Genomic DNA, 17,979 nt, shown 5'->3' on the forward strand with positions numbered 1-17,979 from the left:
TTTTCTGTCTACAAGAGAGAATGCAGTAGATGCGAAGTTAAATCTTTGGTGACTAAACTGTATTCTGCCTTTCTTGGCAAGAGCATGAAAGGCACCTCTCTTTTATTCCAGTGTGCTAGAGGGAGTCCATGAGAATACAGCAACTCAGAGCGAAGTGGGAAATAAATTAGTTAACTAACACCTATCCCTTTGATTAGCTGTAAGGAGATATTCAAAGAAGAAACTGACATCCAGTGTCCTGGAGGGCTTTGGTTAGCATGTGTTTACGTGGACACAAGGGCAGCTGGGCATGGGAGCCCATGAGAACAGCACATATATATCTACAGAGTCATAGTGATGAGGCTGTGCCTCCCAGTGACTATGGTATGGACCCTAGAGTCCTGGAGACCTGGCCTGGAATCTTGGCCTTGTCATTTACTTGGGTGAGTTGTCTGAGTCTGTTTTCTTAGTAAAAGTTTCCACCTCGTAGGGTTTGAGGATTAAGAACTGCATTTAGACCAGTCCCTAGAACATATTAAAAACTCCATAAACAACAGTTACAATAATAATAATAAACTCTTAAGAAAATATTTAGGGAGAAAGTTAGGTTAAGCATGATGAACAAAAAGTTGATGGTGGTTAGAAAATATTTGTGGTGCTGAGGAGTTTGATTCTTTTTTTTTTAATTATTATTATTTTTATTATTATTATACTTTAGGCTCTATGGTACATGTGCGCAATGTGCAGGTAAGTTACATATGTATACATGTGCCATGCTGGTGTGCTGCACCCACCAACTCGTCATCTAGCATTAGGTATATCTCCCAATGCTATCCCTCCCCCCTCCCCCCACCCCACAACAGTCCCCGGAGTTTGATTCTTTTTAAAGTATTGATGAGTGTTCTGCAAATTTTTGTAATGAGAAAGTCATCACATTTTATAATTTATAGAAAAAATATTAAAATGACATTGGCATCACTCACTCTTGCTTTTTACGCTAGTCTTTGGCAGTTGGGGGAAAGACCAGGGCAAGCCATATTATAAGGCAGCATTTTCTAAAATATATGTTCAGAACACAAGTTTCTTGAGAAATTTTTGTGAGATTCACGCTGAACACTATTGTGTTAAAGGCACTGTGATATCCCCAAGTAAATTAAACTGCTTAATTTTGCTAAATTCAGTACTGTATTTTTCAAACTCATTTGGCTCATTTTCTATATATTAACTGTTAACATCACTGAAACACTTTGAGAAAAGCTGATCTAAGGCAACACTTTTCTCCTGGAGATAATCTGCTAGAATTGTAGGGATAGGGCCAGGCACAGTGGCTCGTGCTTGTAATTTCAGCACTTTGGGAGGCTGAGGTGAGCGAATTGCTTGAGCCCAGGAGTTTGAGACCAGCCTGAGAAGCATGGCAAAACCCCATCACTACAAAAAACACAAAAATTAGCCACATGTGGTGGTGTGCTCCTGTAGTTCCAGCTACTCTGGAGGCTGAGGAGGGAGGATCATTGAGCCTGGGTAGGTAGAGATTATAGTGAGCTGTGATTGTGCCACTGCACTCTGTTGCCTGGGCAACAGAGTGAGACCCTACCTCAAAAACAAAACAAAACAAAACAAAAAGAATTGTAGGGATAGAATCCAGGAGAAAATATTAAGTTTTGTAGATGTGGAACTAAAAGCCCCAACCTTAAGTTGCCATAGAAATCTTTGCTAATAACCCTGAAGGAATGCCATGCCAGTTGTCTGCGTTGGGCAAAAGTGAGCAATGCCTATCAGGGCACCATTTAGTGAATACCTACATATTTATTAAATGTTCATGCTCGACAAACAATTCAGGGTACACAAAGTCAAAATTTGACAGTGCCATAAAACAAATTTGACAGTGCCATAAAACAAATTTGACAGTGCCATAAAACTACTTGCTAAATACTGGTGACTCATTTTGCTGAGAGTTAATTAAGATTCTGTAAGTAAAAATTAAAAGGCAATGAAGAGTGGACGCCTGTGAGAGGAAGAGAGAAACAGCTCCACCCAACCTCCTAGGTTTTCTCTCTGCCTGGATGTAAGAAGTGCTTATGAAGCACAAGGAATATGATAATTTTGTCATTGAAAAAGGCAGAAAAGGCCTTACTTTTATTTTAGGGATTGACTCTATATTGAGCTAATTCTGACTCAGTGTGCTTTTTTATCTTCACCCAATTCATACACAAGGTGTCTTGTAAATTAGATTTTTTTCCCCAGGAAAATAGGCTTTTGAAAGGTAGTTAATGCCAAAGCTAGACCACAAAAACCTATTTCAACTAAATTTTCCCTGAACTTTCAAGACCCTGCTATCCTAACCCTGATAATAAAAGTGATGATTTTCCCCATGTATCTAGTCAACAAATATTTCATGGCTTGCAATGGCCTGAGGTGTAAATATGGAAAATACCTGGTCCTAACTCTCAAGTTGCTTATCTGGTAGACTATATAAGATTTGAACAAATAATTACCAGAAAAGGCAGTTTTTGATACACGAATGGGAAATAAAGTACTCTGGAAGCATTCTGGTTGGGCGGAGAAAGCCTTCTTGGAGGTGGCATTTAAGTTTAGCTTCACAGAATGGGTAAGGATCTAATAGGCAGAGAAAAAGGGATAGGAACTTAAGACAGAATGATTTGAAATCCCCTCTTAAAAACAAGTCAGCAGGAGCCTGGTAAATGATCTTACTTCTCATGCTCTATAGTTTCCTCATGCTAAGGTCTACAGAGATGAGATAATTTCCAAGAGTCTGACACAGCAGCTCTTTCCCTTACTAGGGCATGAATAGCAGAACTGCAGTTAACAAGTCTTCATGGTCCCAGAGAGAAATTGATATTTGCTGACTGCATTGTGCTGAAGTAAAATTACAAGAGTGCATTAAAATCCTTTGTAAAGAAGGTTGAAGACATTACAAAAATGCGTGGGCACCTTGGGCATTAATATTTGATTCAATATCTTTTAGTTGCATATGGCATATTTTGATGGAGGAGGCGTGTACAGATATAAATACAAATTGGAGAACTACCAGGGCCACTGCTAGCTGTCTGTAAGACTCCTGGCTGGCGGGATCCACTCAGCCTCACCCCATACACAGACTTTCTGAGGCCATATTCTGAAGTAAAAAGAATCAAGGGAAACTTTTCTGTCTACTCCATTGTCTATAAATGGAAACTTCCATCCCTCTTCAGGAGGAGCTGGGAACGTCATGCAACAAACAACCGTATCACACCACACCCAGTAAGTATTGCTAGAGCACCTGGTAAACATCTACTAAGTCCAAAGTCCTATATTCAGATACTGACATGGGTGACAAAAAGAAAAACTTAGTTTCTGCTCTTCAGGAGCTCAGAATCTGGGGGAGGGACAGACACAAATAACCAGTGAACATGAAAATGGCAAAATAAAAGCTTTGGGAAGAGACAAGGGAAAAATGAGATCCTGCCAGCTCCCCTCGTATCCATTTCATTGGAAATGTTTTTCTCTATTTTCACTCATAAACCACCTGCTTAGGACTCTGTTGGTCATCACCAATACATTTTCTTTTTCTCTGTATCTCTTGTCCAGCTCAACCCTGCTAGAGCAGCTTCCTTTGCTGATGTGCAAGAGGGTTTTTTTCACCCCTTCTTATCAGCCAGAGTTCAATTGCTGTCCACAGAGCCCATTCAAGTTTGATTAAGCAGAAAGAGACTTATTACAGGGTATTAGGAACTTACAGATTTCTAGGGACAGGTGAGAGTACCAAACATGAATGCCAGACAGCAGAAGTGAGCAGCAAGGAAGAATGTTCAGTTACTCCCTGAGGCTGTTCCAGTGGAAAGTCCACAGCTGCTGCCACCTGTCACTCTACATTCATAAAACTACCACCTGAACACCAAAACCTCTGCTACAGCTGCTGCAGATTAACTCAACACTTTCATGACCAATGCTTGCCAGAAAAGGCTGTGGCCTTATTAATTTTAATTTTTTAAATCCAAAGACTCACGGGGTGCATTTGCTTGGTTGAAGCTAGTCATGTGCAAGGGATGTTTGAAATGGAGGTTTTCCGATTCTTCTTGGGAAAAGCTTAATGAATCATGCATGAAACTACCAAAATGAGGTTAACAGAATCATTGGGAGCCACAAATAACAGGTCTATTGTATCTATTGTATCATCACTTAGACTATTTGCCCTTAGAAAGTTTGAGCACAGGTTTAAAAAAACACTTAATGATATGCACAGAGGGGCCTGGTAGAGTATACCACTTCAACATTTTACCAGGTGCAATGTTCTGAATGTGTTCCCTTAAATTTATGTGTTGGAAACATAATCCTGAATGTAACAGTGTTGGGGGCTGGGGCAGAGTGGGACATGTCTAGGTCATGAAGACTCTGCCCTCATGAAAGAATTAATGCTGCTATAAAAACAGCCTGCAGGAGTGGCTTTGCTCTCTTCTGCTCTTCTGCCCTGTGAGGATGCAGCAAGAAAACCCTCACCAGATGCCAGTGCCTTGATCTTGGACTTCCCAGCCCCCAGAGCTGTGAGAAAATAAATTTCTTTTCTTTGTAGTGAACAGTTGATTCAGATGAGCAAAGCCCTCTGTGCCTCTAGTCTTCTCCCAACAGTGTGACTGTCAGCTGCTCAGAACAAATATTTTTCAGTGGGATTGGCTGACTTCTGATCTATGCACCTGTCAGAGTCTGATTCATATTTTCTCTGTCAAAATCCCTATTTGCATAAATTAGTCAACTTAAGTCTATTTTTAGAAGAAGCAGGATTAAAGATTTTGCCATAAATTTCTCATCTTTGAAATTAGGATTAGGTCTAGAGGAAAGTGGATTAATGCATTTTATTCTTGGACTCAAGATCTAATTTTCTTTCTAACCATCTGCCCTTTTGTTTTTTCATGTTTTTTTTTTTTTACAATATAATATGTACCTTTACCATATTTTCTTTTTTTCCCCTCTCTTTCTCCCTTCCTTTCTTACTCACTTTCTTTTTGTCCTCTCCATTTCCTTGCTCTTTCTTTCTTCCCTTCCCTTCTTCCTTCCTTCCTACCTTCCTTCCTTCCTTCCTTCCCTCCCTCCCTCCTCTCTTTCTTTCTCTCTCTCTTTCTTTCTTTCTTCTTTCTCTTTCCCTCCCTTCCTTCCTTCCTCTTTCTTTCTTCCTTCCTTTCTTTCTCCCTCCCTCCCTCCCTTCCTTCCTTCCTCTCTCTGTCTTTCTTTATTTCTTTCCCTCCCTTCCTCCCTTCCTCCCTTCCTCTCTTTCTCTCTTTCTTTCTTTTTTTCTTTCCTTCTTTCTTTCCTTCTTTCCTAGCAGTCCTTCTTGGGGTGAAGTTACGGTGGGGAGGATAGTCTTTTAAATCAGCGATTTTTCAACTGGGGTGCTTTTGCCTCCCAGAGGACATTTTGCAATATTTGGAGACATTTGTGGTTATCACAATGGGGGAGGGGGGATGCTACTGGCTTCCCCCTGTAGAGGATACTGGGTTGAGGCCAGTGATGGTGCTAAACATTCTACAATGTGCAAGACACCTCCCCACGACAAAAATGATCCAATTCTAAATATCGAGTGTCAGGGTTGAGAAATCATTCTTTAAATGAAGCTGATTCTATCTTGTGAAGAACATAGTAGTAATTCCTAAGAAACTGAGATGTGTTGTATATGTTTAAGATATATTTCTTTCCTTAAAATTTCAGATTTGGGAACCTGGGAAATTAGGTTGAAGGTAAACACACCTAGTAGCTTCTTGTCCAGACAAAATCAAGAGGAGGCAGAGATTGAGAACAGTGGAGAGGGTCCCTTGTGGTAGGGTGACAAATTCCTCCTGGATTCCCTGGGACTTTCTAGGTGTTAGCACTATAAGTGAACATAAAGTGAGCAGAGCTTAGGAGTGTAGAGAGACTTCATGATGTCCTGCTTCTCTCCTCTCTTCCTACCCAGGACTAGATCGCTAGCTGGCCCTTTGATTTAATTCTTCATCTACCATAGTAAATACAAGATTTATGTGTATAGACTTGTCTTTTTTGGCAGCAATGATTATAGTTTCAAGTAACAGACGGAAGAACCCATTAAAGCTGTATATGTAGGAAATGTGAAAGACAAAGCTTTCTTTTAATTTATTTTTTTCAAAATGTATAAATGGTAGACTATGTGCTAGGAAAAATAGATGTGAATAAATAAAATTATGGTGGAAATTTTCATCTATGCATTTTACAGAGTGGGTGAGTTTACATATTCTCTGGGTTACTGTGACAGTTGTGACAGATAGGTTTAAAGAATTAAAGATCAAATTAGTGAAGAGAACAAGGAAGTCTATAAATATCTGGTCTTATTGTGATTGAGATGGTTAACCATAAAGCAATGAAGGGAAACCCATAGAAAACATTTAGTTCACAAGTGGAAAGAATAGTTAAAACTTACATCAGTACAGGCAAGGAAATTAAGATGATAAATATTTTTAGTACCATTTCTAATAACTCTGTTTAATTGTAAACCAAAAACCTAGATGCCATCACACATGAGCTGTGAATATTAGTGGCCCAATTTATCTGGGTCACTTGACCATGAGCAGAGAGTGGAAGAGGGAAAATTGGCATCTAAAATTTATTTCCTTCCTGAGTTACAAAACAGAAGAACTAGCCAGGTTGTAACCTAACTAAATTGGTCAGTAAAACCAATCACAGTTTTATAGAGTCTACACTAAAGCTGGAAAAGATACTACAACTCAGCAGAAAATTTACCAACATGCCAGAGTTAAATAAGAAAAAGAACTTGCCTGATTCCTACTAGCAACAGCTAACCTTAATAAAATTGGACGTGGCAGTTGAGATGCCCAGGCTACTGGGCTAGATATTACCAGGAGCCCTTGGGCAGTTTCCACACAGGGCTAAAGTAGGGAGCAGCTGCAGGACCGGGCCCCATACTCCTCTGGTCCTTGGCCTTTTCAAGACCCTAACAGCATTACCCAGGCAATGGAAAATTGAGTCCAGTTAATTCAATTGAGTCCAAGGTCTTGGACACCATAGATGTGCTGATTCTGTCAATCTTCATTCAATTTTTTGCCTTTATATTTCTCCTGGGTGTCCACCCATTTTCCAAATGGAGATCCTCCTGTCTATTTTTTACAGAGTGTTTCTGGCACCTCAGCCTCTTCTTGCAGCACTCCTTCCCCATTCTGGCCCTAACCATCACCTATCTGTCATAGGTCAGAAGACATGATCTATATCTCATCTGAAGATGTCACTTATCTGTGTCCCTCTAAATGAGTCTATACTTCTCCCCCTCTGTGTCTTTTCTCACTTTCTACAGCTTCTTTGATACCATTTCTCTTCATTCCCAAAACATTCTCCCTGCTTTGAAGATCACACCAAGCTTTTTATATTCCTCTCCATGCCCTGTTGCCATTAACTTCTTCCCCTCTGATCTGTCCCATGTAAGTGACATGGGGACTTTTCTCCTCTCCAACTTCTATCATCACCTGAGTGAATTCTTATATCATGTAGAGAATATATTTAGTACCCTATTTCCAGTTCCTTGATCTCAGTGCTAATGGCCTTCATCTCTAATCCACATCAACAATTCTCCTCTACAGCAACATGTTGCCATCATGGGACTGTTCCATACCTGAAATCTCAAGCCCCACAGCCCTTTTCTAGGATGGCGCCTCCCATGTGTACTGCTCTCTCTGTCACCCCAACAGTGCCTGCCTCTCATGCTTCTCGATTACTCAGTTTTCTGACTTCTTTCTGCACCAGCCTAAAATTGGTACTGTTCGTCATAACTTGTCTCTCACCAATACCATCATATCTCTCTACTGCTTATGTTCTTGGCATGCATCTCCTACACACTTCTAGTGGCACAGTCAGTCTGTTGAATACTGTTGGAGAAAGTCACAAACTGCATATTTATGTCAGTACAAGTTCATAACTTCTAATATCCTTTGGGCCTCAAGATCCCTTACCACTTATCTTCCTTCCTTTCTGGTGAGTGCTTCTATTTCCTTTAACAGCTTTGTCTTCTCTGTGATGCCCATCCTAATTTCTCTTGGTGGATGGACCATCCCATTTAGCTACCTTAAAGCATATACAGAACATAATGGTGTTTACTTATAAATAAATATCCTTAGTTTCTACTTATGAGAAATCAGAGATTATTAATCAGGAACTTCTTAATTTCTTGCCTCCTTGTCTACAAACTTACTTACATCTGTATCATTCTCTGGACCCATAGGAGGCATTACCCTCCCTGCTCTGTTCTTCCTGTGTCACCTGGAGCCTTGCTGTATCAACGATCTACTTTTTCTACTGTGTTTTCAGCTTCCTCTCTTCCTTCCCTTAGCCTAACATGTGATCAAGTTCCTCCATTCTAGCAAAACCAGAACAAAACCTTCCTTGTATTCTACAATGCTTTCAAGTATTTAGACAATCTCTCATTTCCCTGTCATAGCTCATTCTTTTAACATCCTGTTTACTAAACCCCACTGCAACCTGGCCTCAGCCACTGACACCATTCTCACTAGATCACTGTGGAAATAGTTTGTGTTTGTCTTATGTCAGCTTCTCTGCAGTACCTGACACTTGGGAGACCACTCCTATTTTTAAGGCTCCCACATCCCCTTCTTTACACCAGCGGTGTGTTGAGATGATTTGAACAGGCCAAGAAGTGACCCACGTCTCTGCCTTGCACATGCCATTCACTCTTCTTGGAATGCTTTCCTCACCATTGCCTTCTGTCTTTTCTGCCTAGATGAATTCTCATTTATTCTTCAAATTCTGGCTTAGATGTCATCTCCTCTTGGCAGACTGAATTTCTCTGTATGAACCTCTTGTTACTAAGATAGCCTCCTTAACTGAAGATCTCTTTCTTCAAGTTGGACTTCAAAAACAGTCTCTGAGTTATGAAGTCATCTGTTTTAAATCAGAAACAGAAAAAATAGAGGAAATCTAGGATCTTCTTTATTGCTAATAAGGGAAACATTACACTTATTTTTCTGTTGGCATGCACTGGCAGTGTCAACATAGTCTAGCTAGTCATTTCTCTTTCTACCTGTTCTAACCTTATCTTTTTCCCCAATTTTAATGCATTTTTGATTGGCATTGACTGGCTAATTAGTATTTACTTCTAGCATGGAGGCTGGCCTGATATAAAAATATTTACAATGTTTAAAACACAAACTGAATTTTAAATTTTTTTCAATCTGAGTTATAAGAAGGTCGTTGGTTCTTTCCTTAACAAATACAATGACTTTTAAAATACATGGTTTTCCTTGTAGCATGGTATATGCCTATGCTTTGTAGGAGAAGCACAGGATGTGGGTTTAGGTTCAAATATAAGCATGTAATTATACTAGGGAAAAAAAGAGAACAATATTCTTTTTTTGAAGGTCAGCAATTGACTCAAATATGAATTAATATGCAACGCCACTGAATGACATTTCATCAAACACTTTATGTTTGGTTTTAATTTGTAAGTTTTCTGAAAAAAGCATTAGCTAAGTAGATGAACTATGATGACACTGAAGTCTTCTCTACAGTTAGAAAGATCTCTTTTGCTGGGGCTCTGGACTGACTCATGTCTTTTCTGTAGCTTATGTGTTAATGGCACTGGTGTCACTGATACTTCTGTGCCCCATCACCGTGCAGATTGATGGCAAAAACGATTCTGGCCAATATGGCTTTTAGATGTTGCCTGTCTAGACACCGTCAGGATTACTGGAAAGTTGTCTCTTTTTTTTATTTCATGGATATTTTATCCTTTTGCACTTAAACCTTAGTCTCTAAGGGGACAGACAAATCTTTCCAGCTTTGATATTTCACAGGGATGATGGGTTTTGTTTACGTTCTTATAGTTAGCTACATTTGGTCCTACTCTTTCCTCCCTATATCCTCATGAGTTAGTGGAATAAGTTTATCCAGTGGCTTTGAAGGATACCCTGAATATTTTGCACATTATCATGTGTACTAGGTATAATACTTTTGAAATAGCTCCTTTAATGCTCTTTTATCAGATGCCTTCATCCATACACTACATCACCACTATGGTTGGGGCAGGAGTATGTAATTTAAATGCAACCTATGAATGGAGGAGGGTAGGACATGGGGATGTTCTATCCCAACTGGAAGAGTGGAGAGAAAGCCCACTGCTCCTGGATCTAGGGAAATGTAGGGAGAATGAGTGGGCCAGACGCAGAGTGGAGAAGTCAGCATGTTCTGAAGGCGCCCCTTGCAGTGAGGAACACTCATGATTGGCAATGGGATGATGCTGTGTGGACCCAAACCTCCTGTCTCTTCTCTATGGTTAAAGCTTCCTCTATACCCAAACACCATTTTGAAGCAGGAGGAAATCTGAAATACTGAGTCTTTAAACCAAGTAAGATGACTGAATCACCTATAGCAATTGTTTACAATGGCCCTTCTGAGTTTACTAGACTGGACCAAAATGAACCACCCTTAACTCTTCTGACCAAATGTTATGGGCTTGGGAGGAAGATTAGTTCAAACACGAAAACAAAGAAATGATATTTTTCTTTGCACATATATTTTGAGTGTGTGTGGCACTCTCTTATACACAGAGAAGGAGACATGCCTCTCTCTCCTGAAAGCATTGGGTTAATGGTCATGAATGTGGGTTAAGTGTATGAGTCAGGAAGGCCTTGCCCCAAGATAACATTGGCTAACACGCCCTGAAAGTGGAAAATAGCCCTGTGTCCACTAAGGGTGGGGAAAGTGCCTGGTGGAGGCCAGGCTCCTGAGTGGCTTTTCTCTGGGGATTGACTCTGACTGGGGAGGTAATGGGAGCTTCTCTAGCCATTTCCCTGTTGGGCTGTAAAGCACATTGTGGTTGACTCCCCACCTTCGTTCCGCACCAGCTGGTTATTACAGCCCACTATTTTTCAGTCTTATTGTACTATAGTCTTGTAGTATTTTTAGTCTTATTGCCAGTAATTGGTTGAGGAATGGATAAACTTCCACTTATTTGAGCCAATGAAAGAAAAAAAAATCTTTCTGGGGCCTTCTTGGAATAACATTCTGGCCTTCAGAGAGAGAAGTGACAGATTAGCCTAATGATCTGGATGTGAAGTGGAGAGATGATGAAATAGGGTTTCAAATGGCAGGGTTGAGCCGTTGGATCAACTGACCCAGGAGCCTGCCTCACCTCTAGACTCCCCCTAGAATGAACTAATCTATTTCTTCATAGTTTGAGTCTCTTTTAGGTGAGATTCAGTTATTTGTGGTGCCAAGTAAGCTGACTAACACATAGGTCATTGATATTTTTCGCCATAGTAATTATGCAGAGAAACAAACTACTTTGATTACTGCTTTGATGCCAAGTATATATTACACAGGACATTTTCTAAAAATCCATTTGTAATGCTTCCAAGTAGATGATAAGGGATTCATTGGCATGGGAATTCTGGACATCTGATTCTGTTCCTGGTTTTTTCTAGTAGCTAGACAGACAAATATTGATTTCTCTAGATATCCCTTTGCTTAGTAGTGGAATAAAATCCTTAGACACAAATCTCATTGGTTCTTAAAGCTTAGTGTACATTTGAAAAACATGGGTTGGAAGAGTGCTTAAAAAGCAGTTTTTTTGGGCCCCTCTTTAAAGAGTCTGATAGATTTTTAACAAGTACAGTACTAGAGATAATTCTAGTACAAAGTGGTCAAAGGGCCACAGTGAGGAACTCTGAACTAAAGACACAGTGAAGATCTTTGCAAATTAGCTTGGGGCCTGATTTGTCTTATCCATCAACAATTGTTACCTGTACCATTGCTGTACTTTATTCTTCCCAGTTGTGAAGAAACCATGGATTTTAGCAATGAAATTTTATTGGGATGAATGACCAAATGTAGGGGGTTATAGAATCATCAAGCAGGAAAGAACCACAAGAGGTCAACACAATTCACCTCCTTGCTTCTGGGACGGACTCTATCAAAAGCACACAGACAAATTGGTGTCTGCTTCTATTCACAGAGGGCTCAAGAAAGTGATGCCACATCTACCTGGAGTTGTTGGTCATATAAACTCTTCCTAAGCAGATAGGTCTGGGAATCACATAGTCTGAGGAATCATATATTCTCATTTGATAATTTTCATATTAGCCTTGTATGAGTGTCTGATTATCAAATAATTGAGAAATAAAACACATTCAGAACTAATATTGTCCTGAGTGTAATTTAATCATTCATGATTCAAAAGGGAATTCTTGATCTCATTAGGAATAATGCTTGAACTGGAAAAATAAGGAGGGCTGGTTAAATTGAAATTCACAACTGATAGAATGCTACCTAATGGAAGTTCTTCCTTACAGCTGGTTTAATGTCTTCCTGCTGCAATTTAAGCCGGTTTTCTCTTACTTTATCCTCTGTGGAGTGGGAATAAACTGATTACCATCCCCTCCATAACAATCCTTTATTCTTTTGAAGAGTTATTAACTTCCCCTTCAGACTTCTCTTTTTAAGGCTAAAAAATTTCACTTCTTGTAACCTTTCCTCATATGTTTCATTTTTCAAACATTAATAATTTTCATTATGTATCCCTGGACTTGCTCCAAATTTTCCACATCTTTAAGCAGTGGTGTTGTAAATGGTACTAAAATAATAGCTCTGGTGGTCGCAGGGTGCAGTTTCCATGCACTTCTTTTGTATGGAGAGACAGCACAGTGTAGGGGATGGCACATGGACTCTGGCATCAGGCTGCTTGGGATCAAATCCCAATTCTGCCAACTTTGCAGGTTATTTAATCCCTGGGCTTCAGTTTCCTCATCTGTGAAATACGTATAATAACAGTACTTTGCCTCCTAGAGTTTTTAAGAGGATTAAACAAATCAAGTTGCATAAATAACTCACAACAGTGCCTGGTACAGGGCTATTATCATGGAGGGAAAGTCATGGAAAAAAATGCAGAAAGAATATTAGCTTTCTAAAATAGCTAGTTTTATTCATACAGAAGGCAAGTTATATATAAATGGTTTAAGGATCACCAGCTATGAAACAAGAACTTTCTTGTTTGGAGTGAAAACCTTAAATGTTGCCTATACTGATGGCTCTCAGGAACAAGGGCAGGACACCTGGGTTCCAGGATCTTCTCTGTTACTTGTTAGCTATGTAATTTAAGGAGGTTCCCTGAAATGTTTTGAGACTTAGTGAATGCATCTGTGAAATATGAATAACAACAATTCATCCACCTAAATTATCTGGTTTTCAGTTTCTTTTAGGCATCTAATATGCAGGTTTCTGATACTAAGTTTTGGTTAAGAATTGATGGGAAGTTTGGAGAATGAAGCCATAAATCCTAACAAGTAACAATCTACTGAAAAAGAGAGGGGGAAAAGATGAAAAATAAACGAATCTCCTTTCTAAATATCAAAATCCAACAGCAGGGCTTGGATCCAGGTTGGTTTTAAAAGCATGATTTCCCATCTTATTTGGAGATAATATGGTGCAGTGGTTTTAGAGTATAGGCACTGGCATTGAGTTAAATTTAGATTTTTGAGTATGGAAAACTTATCTAAGTAAATCAGATTGCTTATCTTCCTTTGGCCTCAACTGTCTTATCTTTAAAGTGGTGATATTTATGCCTACTTTGCAGGGTTGGTTTAAGAATATAAACAAGATAATATGTGTGAAGCACTTAGCAGAGTGACGGCACATCTTAAATCCTGAACAAATGGTCCCTTATATGGTATCTCTGGTTTTTTTTTTTTTTTTTTTTGGTTTTGGGGGCGCGGTACTAGAATTTAAAATAATTAACTCTTCTTGGCCTTTCTGAACACATACCTGTCCGAATGTTATGTTCGGGGTACACCCATGAGCGCCTTGGGTTTGGGGCAGTGAAAGTTCAAGTTATTAAGTATGAGCAGGTTGTGGGATGACAATACCTCCTTTCCAAATTTGAGCACATTTGCTTAGATGAAGTGCTGGCAGGGGTTGGGGGCAGGCCCGGAGGAGAACTGAGGATGGGGAGGCAAAACTTGAAGCCACATATGATAATGCAAACCACATTTCCTGGCTCCACCACTTAGTTCTTTCCCTTGGGAAATTTTTACTGGTATTTTGCCTTACTGCGAGTCTTTGCACTTCCTGTTATGAACTGGTTAAGAAGATAATTATAACGTGGTTATGGGAAATGGTAATGAAATATACCTCACTATACAGCAAGAGAGATTAAGACCTCTGCCATTTGGGAGGACAGTAAAAGCAAGTTATTATTTTTAAATAACATTTATTACTTATTAAATTATAAAGAATTCTGTCTTATTTTAGACATTTTTGAAAAACACAGAAACATAAGGACCATTAAAATGACATCTTCCCAACACTCAGTAATAATTACTTTTCACATTTTGTCATTTTTTTCTTTTCTTAATCTCTTCTGTGATTGCATATGTATTTATGCATATATTATTATAAACGATGTATAATGTTGAAATATTTTATATACTATTAAATAAAATCTGTATAATATATACACATATAAATATAAATATGTATATACATACATAATTTTTCACCCTGTTTTAATGGCATTGTGTGGTAAACATTTCCTCACATAATTACATATTTTTAGAAAGTACATGATATTTCATTTTATGGTTATCATATGATTTTTGTAGCTAGAGTGACATTTACATTATTTATAATATTTTGATGTTATAAATGAAGCTGCAATGAGCATTCTTTCTCAAAAATTGCTATGAATATCTGTGGTTATTTATTTGGGATAAATTTCTCCTCAAATACATTAAAGTTCCGTACATGTGGCCAAAGTAACTTCTGGGAAGATGGTAGCATGTTACAGTTTGCCAGCAATGTATGCAAGTTCGTGCTTTACTTCGTTATCATCAGATTAACAATCATGTTTTTGAATCTTTGTTAGTTTGCTACATTAAAAAATAGTTTAACATTATTTTTGGAAGGTGTATGTGTGTACCTGTGTTGTTTTTTGTTTTAAATAGGTGAATGTGAAAGGATTTTTGGTCTTTTGTATTTCTTTGTTTATTGCTATTATGCTCTATGACCATAAATGAGATGTTTTTACTTATTTTCATATAAAAGTTTATATATTATATACACTTGTATATGAGTGTTTGTGTGTATATGTCCGTTTAAGGTATATTGCCTGTCATACATGTTACAAACATTTCTCTGTAGTTTGTTATTTGCATTTGCATCTTGTTGATGATATTATTTTGATTTGACTTTTTCAAATTTATTATGTTCAACTCATCGATACTGTTCTTGGTGTTTTTAATGCTTATAAATTCCTAAAATCTATGTATTACTTTATTTTATAAAAAAGATCAATTTTTATGGCTTATTTTTATTTGTAAAATAAAAGCCTTTAATCCATCTAGAATTTATTTGGGTGTAGTATATATAATATTGTGCCAATTAATCATCTTTTCTTTTTGCATAAGTCTAAAGATTTTATTCTTCTCTTTGGTAAGAAACAAAGATTTCCCTAAGCCAAGCAAAGGCTACAGAAGCAAAGAAATTTGTCTCTCGTTGGCTGCAGGCCATCTGAGGTGGGACAGAAAGGGTAAGTGACTGGTCCCTGCCTTCAAGGGAGTTTTAAACCATGGGCCAATGTTGGTATAGCAGAGCTGGTCTGCTTCTGTATTAAGAGAAAGGAATTTAGACACTTATGCTCTCAAGGTTCCTAGTAAAGTCATAGAGGCAACAATCTTCTGTTGATTGAATTTTAACTTAATTTAATTTAATTTCCTTGGCAATCACAGATGGTGTCATCCAGCAGCTAGAGGCTAAAAAGGGGCACTCTACAAACCGAATGAAAACATGTTGACTTATAATGAGAAGCACAAGCAAATGGAAGCAAAAGTGTGACAGTCAACAGTGAGTTGCAGCGTGGATTCTCAGGATAGCAAAGGCCTGGACTGCTCACCAAGTGCTTTGTGCAAGTTTGAACAGCAACAGCAATGTCATCTAAAATGACTGTTCTCAGGGTTAGACTCTACTAGGGTCGGTTCAAAAACATTAAACAAAAATGATGAAGGAAAAGTATTAGAGTGTTCTTAAATGAGTAGCATCAATATGGTTAAAATTATGTTTGATTAGAAATAGACCAATATTTAGCTAAGAGTTGAATTTTATCTCATTCCAAAGCAAGAGGGGAGAAACATCTGGCTTTGTTGATTGTGCTTTGGTGTTATCATTTAATCATATTTATTACAATATGTTACCATATTTGATGTTTGATAATTTATGTTGCCCCAAATTACGAGGCTGTCTCTTTCTAATGAAATGATAAGGGTAGGTGATTAGAGTCTCATGTGGCGAGAAGGCACTCATGCCACGGAGAGAGTCCGAGGGGAGGGGTTCTGAATCATCTTAGGCCCTCTGTCTCCAGATGTTATGCATTCACCCAGTTAACAGCCATTTCCTGTAATCAGTAAAAGCTCCTTGATGAAGATGGAATCAAGAGGTTTCTGTTTGTGTTGCTTCTAATCCACCCACACAACAGATGGGTCAGGGAAGAAGCTATGTTCCCCCAGTGCTGGAAAACAACCCTGAGCTCTCACCCCAGCTGCGGTGGTCATCTTTATTGCAGGCCATAGAAGCTCAGGCCTGGGCCATTTTCTGATGCCAATGATATGATGATACCTTCTTTCTCTCAGTCTTTGCTGGAGATTTGGATGTTTCAAGCCATATTCAACAGGATATGAACTCACCATTGTTCATTTTTTTCCAATTTTGGAGAATAAATGGTATGCTTTCACGAAAATTTGTTAAAACGCAACCCTGATAAGCAAGTGGATCTAAAGGTGGCTGTCAGATATCCCTTTTAAAAATAGAAAACCTGCACTTTGAAATGCTCAAATTGTACAATTTTCTATACCCTTGTAACAGGTCAGGTGCCACAGCTTGATGAACGAGATAGAATCGCACAATGGGATCAAAGGGACAGCCAGCCCAGTTTATTTCCAGAGGAAAAGCTTACCAGGGCACAAAGGAGGAAAAAAGACTCGGCTTGAAACCAATTCTTCCCTGAAGTACAAATGTAAGAGAAAAGACATCACCAGGAGCAGTTACATCTATGGCAGTCGTAGCTCTGTAAGCCTGGCCTGCTCACGTGGAAGTAAATTATTTGATGAGCTGGGGAAATATAAGCAGTTTGTGTGGATTAAAAGGAAATCCTCACCCAAACTATATCTTTAAAAATTATCTAGATAATTCAGGTGAAAGCAGCCTTTCTCCCTTGTGAATTATTTAAGTAACTGATTACATCCATCTGCTCCTCGTCAGAGAATTCAAGGGCCAAATGCTTTTTCGGCATCTCCTTTTCTATCCTTCCCTTTCATGTGACTTACTCTTGTCTGGATCAGGAGTTTCTGTGAATAATCACTGGCCAGCTGTCACCGGTTCTCTTTTCACCTGTTCTCTTTGCAAATCTGAGCAATCCAAACCTGCGGGGGTAACATTCCCCAGCTGGCTGAGAGTACATAAGTGGTTCTTCAGCTCTGAGATGATCCTATCATTGGCCGCTTTAAAATTTGTGATTAGTCTGCTTTTTGGGCATGTGAAATATAATTGGTGGTACAGATAAACTTTTATTCACCAGAGAGAGCTTATTACAGAGCTGCTTGTCATGACACGTGGAAATTCAGGAAACTTTTGTGTGAGTCTCTGTGTGGTGATTCTGGCCAGAATGGTCGTACGTTTTCAAGATGCTAACTCTAGTTTCCCCAAAGCTGTCTTTTGCCTGCTGGCTTTGGTCCTATTCCACGTGACTGGAGTGCCTCAAACTCAAGACAGCAAATGGAAAAGGAACAGGATCTGGCTCCTGGGAATGGCCTGCTACCTGACAAGGTGCTCTGATCAGCTGAGTGGTAAAAACCCAGTGCTGCCCTGTGAGCCCAGACGTCGGGTGAATGATCTCCAGCTGGATACATAGGTGGATGAAGGGTTAAAATGAAAGCATTTGTTTCAATTTAATTAAACATTTTAGCCAAAATTCTACGTAAGCTGTGTTAT

General features: G+C 38.9%; 1 long non-coding RNA gene across 1 annotated transcript; it reads left to right on the top strand.

Annotated features, from left to right (window-relative positions):
• Positions 1 to 4,426: 4,426 nt before the first annotated feature.
• Positions 4,427 to 17,314, top strand: LOC129013574 (uncharacterized). Its single transcript, XR_008494032.1, has 3 exons — positions 4,427 to 4,520; positions 5,924 to 5,970; positions 16,855 to 17,314. It is a non-coding gene; the product is annotated as an uncharacterized LOC129013574 (long non-coding RNA).
• The last annotated feature ends 665 nt before the right edge of the window (positions 17,315 to 17,979 follow it).

The sequence above is a fragment of the Pongo pygmaeus genome, chromosome 16 (genome assembly GCF_028885625.2).
Source record: "Pongo pygmaeus isolate AG05252 chromosome 16, NHGRI_mPonPyg2-v2.0_pri, whole genome shotgun sequence".
Classification (NCBI taxonomy): domain Eukaryota; kingdom Metazoa; phylum Chordata; class Mammalia; order Primates; family Hominidae; genus Pongo; species Pongo pygmaeus.